This window comes from Nuphar pumila, chromosome 1 (assembly GCF_984573655.1).
Source record: "Nuphar pumila chromosome 1, dmNupPumi1.hap1.1, whole genome shotgun sequence".
Lineage (NCBI taxonomy): Eukaryota > Viridiplantae > Streptophyta > Magnoliopsida > Nymphaeales > Nymphaeaceae > Nuphar > Nuphar pumila.
In genome coordinates, this window is record NC_143249.1 from 13,851,856 (window position 1) to 13,861,076 (window position 9,221).

The 9,221-nt window shown below is 37.6% G+C and overlaps 1 protein-coding gene across 1 annotated transcript in view; it reads left to right on the forward strand.

Annotated features, from left to right (window-relative positions):
* Window positions 1-9,143, forward strand: part of LOC149848039 (adenine phosphoribosyltransferase 2-like) — a 30,008-nt gene extending 20,865 nt beyond the window's left edge. Inside the window, exon 7 of the mRNA XM_090015511.1 lies at window positions 8,832-9,143. The gene's annotated coding sequence lies outside the window, so the exon portion shown is untranslated. The remainder of the gene's footprint in view (window positions 1-8,831) is intronic.
* Window positions 9,144-9,221: the final 78 nt, after the last annotated feature.

The following is a 9,221-nucleotide window of genomic DNA, read 5'->3' on the forward strand; positions in this document are numbered from 1 at the left end:
TAGAATTACTGGGAGAGTTTGATTAGATGGCGAAGAATCCAAGATGAGCAAACAAGGGGAGGAGTGAGATGAACATCATCCTTGGATCTTTGTTATGTGTGATCATCTCAAGGTGTCTTGGCGGCTGTCACATAGACATGGCCAACCAGTAGCTGTACCTGTGTCGACACTGCCCAACACAGGTATGGGTACATGCTAGGTCGGGTCGTGTCCAACCCTGACCCAACCCAACATGACCCAAAAACATATATATATATATATATATATATATATATATATATGTGTGTGTGTGTGTGTGTGTGTGTGTGTGTGTGTGTGTGCTCGCGAAATTTGAAATCTCGTACTCAGCGTACCCATAGCCATGTGACATTAGCTTGGAGGCTGTCACAAGTATGTGACAAAAGAACACATGATACACCATTTTTGTTGATTTTTTCATTAAGAATAGTGTATAAGAGGACAAGACACAAGAGTGAATTGCAGTATCCTTGTGACATAGCTTGGAGGTTGTACGTAAAGGGAAGGAGGTATACAAAAATGAGTTGAAGATAAGGGTCAGTATGTTGCCAATTTTTTCATCTATATATAGTAATGTCAGACCGAGTTTTAAAAACATTGAAATTTCTAAGGAAGTTTTGGGTAACCACTTTTTTTTTTTGAATAATCTGAGTGGGTTTCTGTTGAGACATAGCCTCCAATCTATGAGGTTAAACAATGGGGCAAGATGGGTAATAAAAATTCATTAGATCCCTACTTCTCAGAACCAGGTACTGTACATGGTATACAAATCTACAAGATTAGGGCATCCACCATTAGAGGAATAAAAAAGAATAGAAGAAGAGCAATATGCTTCATTAGTTTCTAAAGAATGAGAGGATACAACATAAAAGAGGACGTCCCCTTAGGGTTGCACAATACAAAAATAATTAACTATAAGGCCTAAGGCCACGTTACAAAAATGCCCCTTTACAATAAACATATGTACAACTTAGATGGGATAGCATGCACTGATGCACATATTGATAAGATGCATATTACATTCCTCAACACTCCTCAAGCTTGAGGTGATGAAAACACAATCTTCCCAAGCTGGAAAAGAAATGGTTGTAATGTCTTTATAGGCAAACTCTTAGTGAAACAATCCACTATTTGACTAGCGGTTCCAATGTATGACAATAATATGATTTCTTCCCAATATGTTGTAAGAGTGAAATGACAATCTATCTCAATGTGCTTGGTTTTCTCTTGAAATTCTGGATTTTTGGCAATATGAATAGCACTTTGATTGTCATAATACAACATAATAGCCTTCTCCACAATGACTTCCATATCCTGCAATAGCCATCTTAACCGTGTAATCTCTATTGTGACTTGGGCCATAGCACGATACTCGACTTTCCTGGTGGACAAAGCAACTATGTTGCTTTTTACTCTTCCAATATATCAAGGAGTCTCTCAAGAATAAACAAAATCCAGTAGTAGAGTGCCGGTCATGGGATACTCCCCCAAAGTTTGCATCATAATATGCTTTAAGCTCTAATGTAGATGAAGCATAAAAGAATATTGCATAATGCATTGTGATCTTAATATATCTAATAATTCTCAGCACAATTGCCAAGTGAGCTGATCTAGGTGCACTCATAAACTGGCTCACTACATGCACGATAAAGGTAATATCCAGCCTAAAGATTATTTAAGTAAATCAAACTCTCTACCAACTACTTGTATACTGTAGGATCATCAAGAAGTTCACCATCTACATATTTTAACTTGCAACTGGCTTTCATAGGATGTCCGCCTGCTTCTTGTATTCTGTCAACCATGCTTTACCTATCAAATGCTTTCCTTATCAACTCAACTGCATATTTATGTTGAGTTAACACATATCCTCTCTAAGAGTATGCAACGCCTAATCGCAAGAAATATTTCAACTTTCCCAAGTCTTTCATTTCAAAGTTTTCTGCCAACTTAGATTTCACATTATCAATCATGACTTTGTCATCTCCCATAATTATGGGATCGTCAACATATAACAAAAGTATACACTACCCTTGAGTAGAGGATGCTACAAATAATGATGGATCATTGGAACTCTGCTTAAAGCTCAACCTTATAACTGCAACACTGAACTTTTCATAATTATGAATATGCGCAAAAGAAGGGAAATGACTATAATACCCTTGCGGGTTTTAATATATTTACATATATATATATATATAAAGATAGATACATATACATATATACATCATGTATATATGTATATGTATCTCTCTTTATATATATATGTAAATATTTACATAAGAGAGATACAATTTAACAAGCCTAGGCGGCAATATAGGGCCCGCCTAGACCTGGTTGCCCAGGTGGTGGGGCTGCGCTTAGGTCGCCTAGGCGGCGCCTTTGACGACTAAGGTCTCAACATGCACAATTTTTTTTTTAAATGTCAAATAATTCACTCATGTTTTTCATAAAATATATGCATGTATATCTTGTAAAATCATCAATAAATGTTACAAAATATATGGACCCACCTTGTAACACCATTAGGGATGAACCCCAAACATTCAAAGTAAACAATCTCAGAATGGCTATTAGACTCAACTTCTCTAAGAATGAAAGGGAGAGCATGACTTTTAGACAACCTATAACTCTCACAACATCTAACATCATCTGAGTCACTGTAAGTATACCTACTACCTAAAACTTCTGAAGACAACATATATTGCAGCCTAGTACTAGACATATGCCAAGAGGCTGGTGCCACAAAGTTTAAGTTTCCAAAATTGTAACACCCCACACTCTGCATAGGTGCTCGACCAGAACTCTGATCCAAATGATCAAGTATAGATGACCTTGCGTATGCCTAGTCCCAATCCTCTTCCTTGACTATTGATCATGCACAAAACAATAATTAGGAGTAAAAATTACATCACAGTTGAATTAAGTAAGTTTATCAACGTTAAGCAAGTTCATGGCAAGGGAAGGAACAAAAAAAACTTCAAATACATTGAGTTTTTCAGAAGGATTGGAATCAAAAGTAATTGAGTCAACTCTAGAGATATCCATGAGAGAGCCATCTACAGTGCGAAAGGCACCACTGCATGAATTACAATTGGTTAGTATACTCACCAGAGATCATATGACATTACATTCCCGAATCTATCAACCAACCAGAACCAATACTAGGGATATTTGCATAAGCACAACCAGAGGTACCAGAAGGAGTAGCTGAGCTAGATGAGGCTAATAGTGAAAGGGGATGTTGGAGTTGTTGCATCAAGTGATCAAGTTTGGAAGACAGAGGCCTGCACATCAAAGGAGGAGGAGGAGACAGCCGCAAATATGTTCTCATCATCCTTCCCTACACTTCTCTCTACCAGACGTACCCTACATAGCAACACTTCCACCTATCTTCACATTCTTTCTGTTTAATTCTGATCATGACTTCATGTGCTCCATCTCCTTGCAGTAGTGACATGGCACACCACTCATGACATACTTACGTGTTCCAATCTTGGGCCCACCATAACTACTTGATCGCTTAGATGCAACCATAACCAAATCACCAACAGGATATGATTGTAGAAATTTCATCTTTGTCTCTTCTGTAATGAGCTTAGAAAAAGCTTGAGTAACAAGAGGGAAGAATATCTTGTGAATTATGGCACTCCTCACATTCTCCTTAGCATGAGTTTCAACATCCATGCAAGTCTTACAATCCTTACATTTATCACACTTCTTGTTCTTCACAATTAAGACCAATGAATCCCCCAATAACTGTATCTCAGAGTGGAAGTCTTGGACAAACTTGCTTCCTTGCCTCAATGACCTCATATCATGCATTAACTGATACTGTGGGGCCCAGTTTTTTAGCATGTACACTTGCTTCAGATAGCCCCATGCATCCTTGACTTCTTAAAATTTAGAAATGTTCATTGCAATTCTTGGTTCTATCGAACCAAGAATCCATGACTTCACCTTGGCGTTATTCATCTTCCATTTTTTTAGCAAAGCCTCTTGATTTGCATCACCGACATTGGGCTTCACACTATTCCCATCAAGATACCCTCGTAATCCTTTTTCTTCAATTACCGTTACCATGAAATCAGACCAAAACCCATAGTTGGTCCCATTGAGTGTCACCAGAGTTAATTGTATAGGATCCCCCTTATCCATTCTTCAACCCCCAAACTACACAGTCAATTGCTGCACAAAGATAACACCAACAACAACAAGAAACAAGTATGCTATATGCAGCTGAAAAACAAATATAGCCACAACTATACCAAGGCTATACAAAGAATCAAAGATAATAAGGGGATCTAAATTGCCAATGCCAAATACAAAGAACACCCACAAATAGCACAATGCAGGTAACCAGATAATCAGATGGCACCACTTAACAAGATGGAACATTATATAGCAGTCAACTGTGCAAAGTCCCTTTAGAACTCAGTTACCGCCCAAAGTGACACCCCCAAAACTTGTCAAAAGTGCCTCCAAAATCACAAATTACTCATCAAAATGAGTACCAAATGATCTTCTTGGTAAAAACAACAAGAAAACAAAACCCAATGAGTAACACCCACCGGTATGATCAGAATCACTAGAAAACTCAAAACAGGCCACTATTTATCGCCACCCAGAAAATTTTAAAGAAAATCCATGATAATCCAAATCAGACTCGTTCAACAAGATTCTTGATTCACACGTCTCCTAAAATCATGCTCTAGCAGTCCCTTAACTCAATCCAAAGAACCCCCTTCAACTGTGCTGATGTCACCAAGAGGCACACAAACTGAGGCAGTATTATAGCAGTGCTGAACAAAGCACCTTTCTTCTCAGCACCTCTATTCCAAGCTCTGACTTGATCTGTGTATGGCTCTGAGTCTGATATCATATACAAATCTTCAAGATTAAGGCATCCACCATTAGAAAGGAAGAAAGAAGAATAGAAGAAGAGCAATATACTTCATTAGTTTCCAAAGAATGAGAAAATATATTAGTTAAAAGAGGTCGGGGTAGGCCTAGGAAGACTTGGATGGAGATGATAGGAAAGGATATGAATGCTTTGAACCTCACCGTGGACATGGCATTGGATAGAAATGATTGGAGGAAAAGGATTCATGTGGAAGACCCAAAATGATTTTCTCTTTTGGTTCATATCGCTGACCCCAATTGTTTTGGGATGAAGGCGTAGTTGTTGTAGTTTCCAAAGAATGAGAGGCTACAACATAAAAGAGGAGGTCCCTTAAGGGTTCCACAAGAAGACAAAAATAATTGACTATAAGGCCTAAGGCTATGTTACATAAATACCCTACATAAATACCCTTCTACAATAAACATATGTACAACTTAGATGAGATAGCATACACACATTGATAAGATGCATATTACATTCCTTAACACATGGTTTTCTTTTGGACATTCAAAAAGTCGTCTTAGTGATGCATTGTTTCATTGGCCTTTTTTCTCTAAGGAAATTGAGTGGTTGCAGTCATGAAGGGAATGAGAATTCATGGATGCAGGTGGAGTCGAAATATTAAAAAAAAAATTGCGTGATATTGGATAAGGTTTGGGATCTTTCTGTGAGTGGGCATTTGGTGGTGTTCATGTTGCATTACTCTGAATTTTAAGTTCAGGGATTTTTTGTGCACTATGGATTTAGCCATTGTAAAAACAAATCTTAATGGTTTGCTAAATCTGGAAGTATGGTTCTGCATGTGGTTAGTCACTCACCAGCAATGCAGGTGGTGATGCTTGAATTGGATTAGTAAGGAACCTAACAAAAGTAATGAAGAAATATAGTTAATTGGCAATCAGAAGGACAATATGGCTTCCTTGCTGGGTGATAACTATCCATGTGTCGTGACATAAATTGTGTTTAGGATGTCCCTTGTAATATTCTAGATGAGTGCAGATCTAGAAATCTGGCCTGAGTACTTGTCTAAGTTCTTGGGCCCCCAAAATGGAATACGTGTTCCACATGCTACCCACATGCCATAAATGTCATTGACAACGTTTTTATGAGTCACTGGTCATAGACTCATACCAGCAATTTTCAAAATAGCTGGTATATTTTAGGTTTTAGGAGAAAATCACTATTATGTTTAGTGATATCAATGATTTTGAAAAATCACTTTTCTGTTTAGCTATTTTCTGGAGAAGACTTGTTTTTAGCATTGCGTAAAAAATTGACGATAACTACATTGTGATGTTTTGGTGGCAGTTTGAGCCGCTTGGAGGACACATGCATTTTGGGGGCCCAAATATCTTCTTAGGTACTTGGCCTAATCACTGGGTCATGCCTTGGTCTAGACTAATGTTGCTTGGATATGAATGGACCCCAGTGCGGTTGACCGCATCTTAAACTGCTGAAGCTGTGTCCAAGTGTTGCACCACACGGACATGGGTGCATTGACCTTTTAGAAATGTTCGTGTTACATAGTTGACAATTTAGATAACTGATTTATTATCGTACATGGGGGTTATTGAAAGAGTTACCTTAAGGGGTGTTTGATTCATGAACAGGGGATGGCAAGGATGGTGTGTTCTACCTTGTCCTGTTCGTGGACAGCTCGAGATGCACAGATGGAACACATTTTTTTTTCCAACAGGTGTTTCACACTACCCTGCCCTTCCTGTTCTAGGGAGGAGGGTGGAACAGTGCAGGGCATGAAAATGCGTCCCTTTGGTACGTGTGGGGCGTGCTGTTCTGCATTTTTATGGGCACGGCAGGCCTCCCGAGGAATCAAACTCCCCCTTAAATCCCAATTTCCTGAAGAAATGAGCTAATGTTCTCATAGGTTACAAGTGCCTTAGCACTGTACTTGTACGCGACACTTGATCAGGACACACACATCCTGTTTTTTGCTTTTTTCAAGAGATAGGGTACATCATATAAATGTAGAAAATCCAGAGGTAGACTTCTATTATCAAAAGATTCACTCAATTTGCATTTGTATCAAAATGATTACGATTGGCATGAGGAGACCTTTACTCAGATTCTTGTTTACATACCTTATGCATATGATTATCAGTTGGGTATGAATATACCTGCTTAAAACTTTCATAACATGAGGTATGATGATTAGTTTCCTACCGACCTTTGGTATATCTTAATGTTCTCAAATGGCTGATCGTCTTTCCGTTGAAGCTTATGGTTCTGATTGGTAAGTGTATTAATGAGCTTACATTCTTCCATCCTTGTCTCCTTCAATAAGTCTGACACATACTTTCTTTGCGATAACAAAAAATAAGACCTTTTGCCCTAAAAACTTCAATTTTGAGAAAGTATGTGAACAGTCCCAAGTCCTTGATACCAAAGTCTTCCCTTGGATAGGTCTTTAGTTCTACAATTTCTTCATTATGATCACCTGTTGCAATTATGTCCTCTACCTAAACAATAAGAATAGTAAGATGAAACCTCCTTTTTATGATGGGTGTATGATTAGATGTATTGAGCGAGCCAAAAATCACCAATGACTTTACTATTCTAAAACCAAGCATGAGGGTGTAAAACCTCTAATGATTCTCAGACCAAGCACGAGAGTGGTATGATGAAGAAAATTCAAGGAAGCAAACAACCCTTAATCCCTGATCATTCTCTTAGTGATGAGAGGTGTCATGATGGTTTAGCCTTTATTAAAATACTAGGCAATTGGCCCACCCATATGTCCTAAACAGTTTTTTATGGGCAATGAAAGAGAGGGGGAGGGTCATGGCCAAATAGAGGTCATGCATGGGCCAGCCTCATGCATAACTGAAGTTTCTTCATTTTGTGGCTATTGAGAGAGAGAGAGAGAGAGAGAGAGAGAGAGAGAGAGAGAGAGAGAGAGAGAGAGAGAGAGAGAGAGAGAGAGAGAGAGAGAGATGTTTCCTCATTGTATGGTTATTATATTAAGAAGGGACAGAGAGATATTTTGGAAAGAAAAAGAGACAGGAAGTTTCCTCATTTTGTGGCCATTAAGAGCATTTCAAAATAATAACTCGTTAATTTTTGAAAAAATTGAAATATGCATTGTTAATAATACTTCTTTTTTATTAAAACCTTATTCAAATGCTCATACAAAATTTTAATTACATTCTCAACTCACATGGCAAGAATGTCAATTAAAAAAAGTTATAAATCCTCCTGTTTTTTGCACCTATTACCCTTGCTTTTGCTTTTATAATATTTAGGATTTAGGAAAAGTTATGCTTTAATGAGGTCTAGAACAACACACAAAATGAAGAGAAAGTACGATCATATGCCACTCAAATGATAATAATAGTATGGAATTGCCACTCCAACACATCAGTACAGCACATTCATGATCACCTACACTCATCATACGTGGTTGTGCACATTGAGCTTTTGCGTTGCATATACCATCATTGTTGTACTCATCGGAGATTTCTTTAGCATGTAATGGACATTGTCAAAATTGACATTTAAAACTGGAAACAATTGCACCTCTTTTGTTTCCATTCAATGGATGAGTCCATGATGTGACTAGAACTCAAGAGAAATGCCGTAATTTTGTCATTTGGTTTTTGTTCTTGTTCAGAAATATTTAGCCTCCTAGACAAATTGTTCATGAAAAGTGGTTCCCGCTTGCATGTTCAGTGGTTTGTTCTTTATGGTATTGTATATATTCTGTTTGGATTGATGCTAAATTGGTATATGTACATATGCATCTGTATGCATTTGTGAACACAGTTTAAGCATTATATTTATTTGAGAATGCAATGATGATTACCATACTGTCTAAAAAAAAATCTCTTATATATTTGTTTCTTTAAATTTAAGGCCATTTACTGCATTTAACAAAGGGATTTTTTATCAACAGGTGGTTCGGGTTACAAATTGGAAGCGACCATTTGAGTTTGATCTGACTTGGAATTGAGAAAAGGCCTGAAGAATTAGCAAGTTCCTACAGGTTTGTGCCAGGAGATATTGGAAGAATAGGTTAATCGGTCTGTCGATCATTGGGTTCATATTCACCTAATTATGTGCTGGTTCTGTGAACTATGTTTGTATGAAGTACGAATTTGTATGCTTATGGGTAAACAAAAACTGTATTTACTTGAAGATGGAAATGGAAATGGAAATGTCGCAGCCATTGTTAATGATGGAACAATGTCATGCTAATCCTTCTCTTTCCATAAGGAGAATGTGTCTTCTTTCCTTGAGTGAATAGTTTCCTATTTAAATTTTCTAGTTACTATTTAATGCTTTA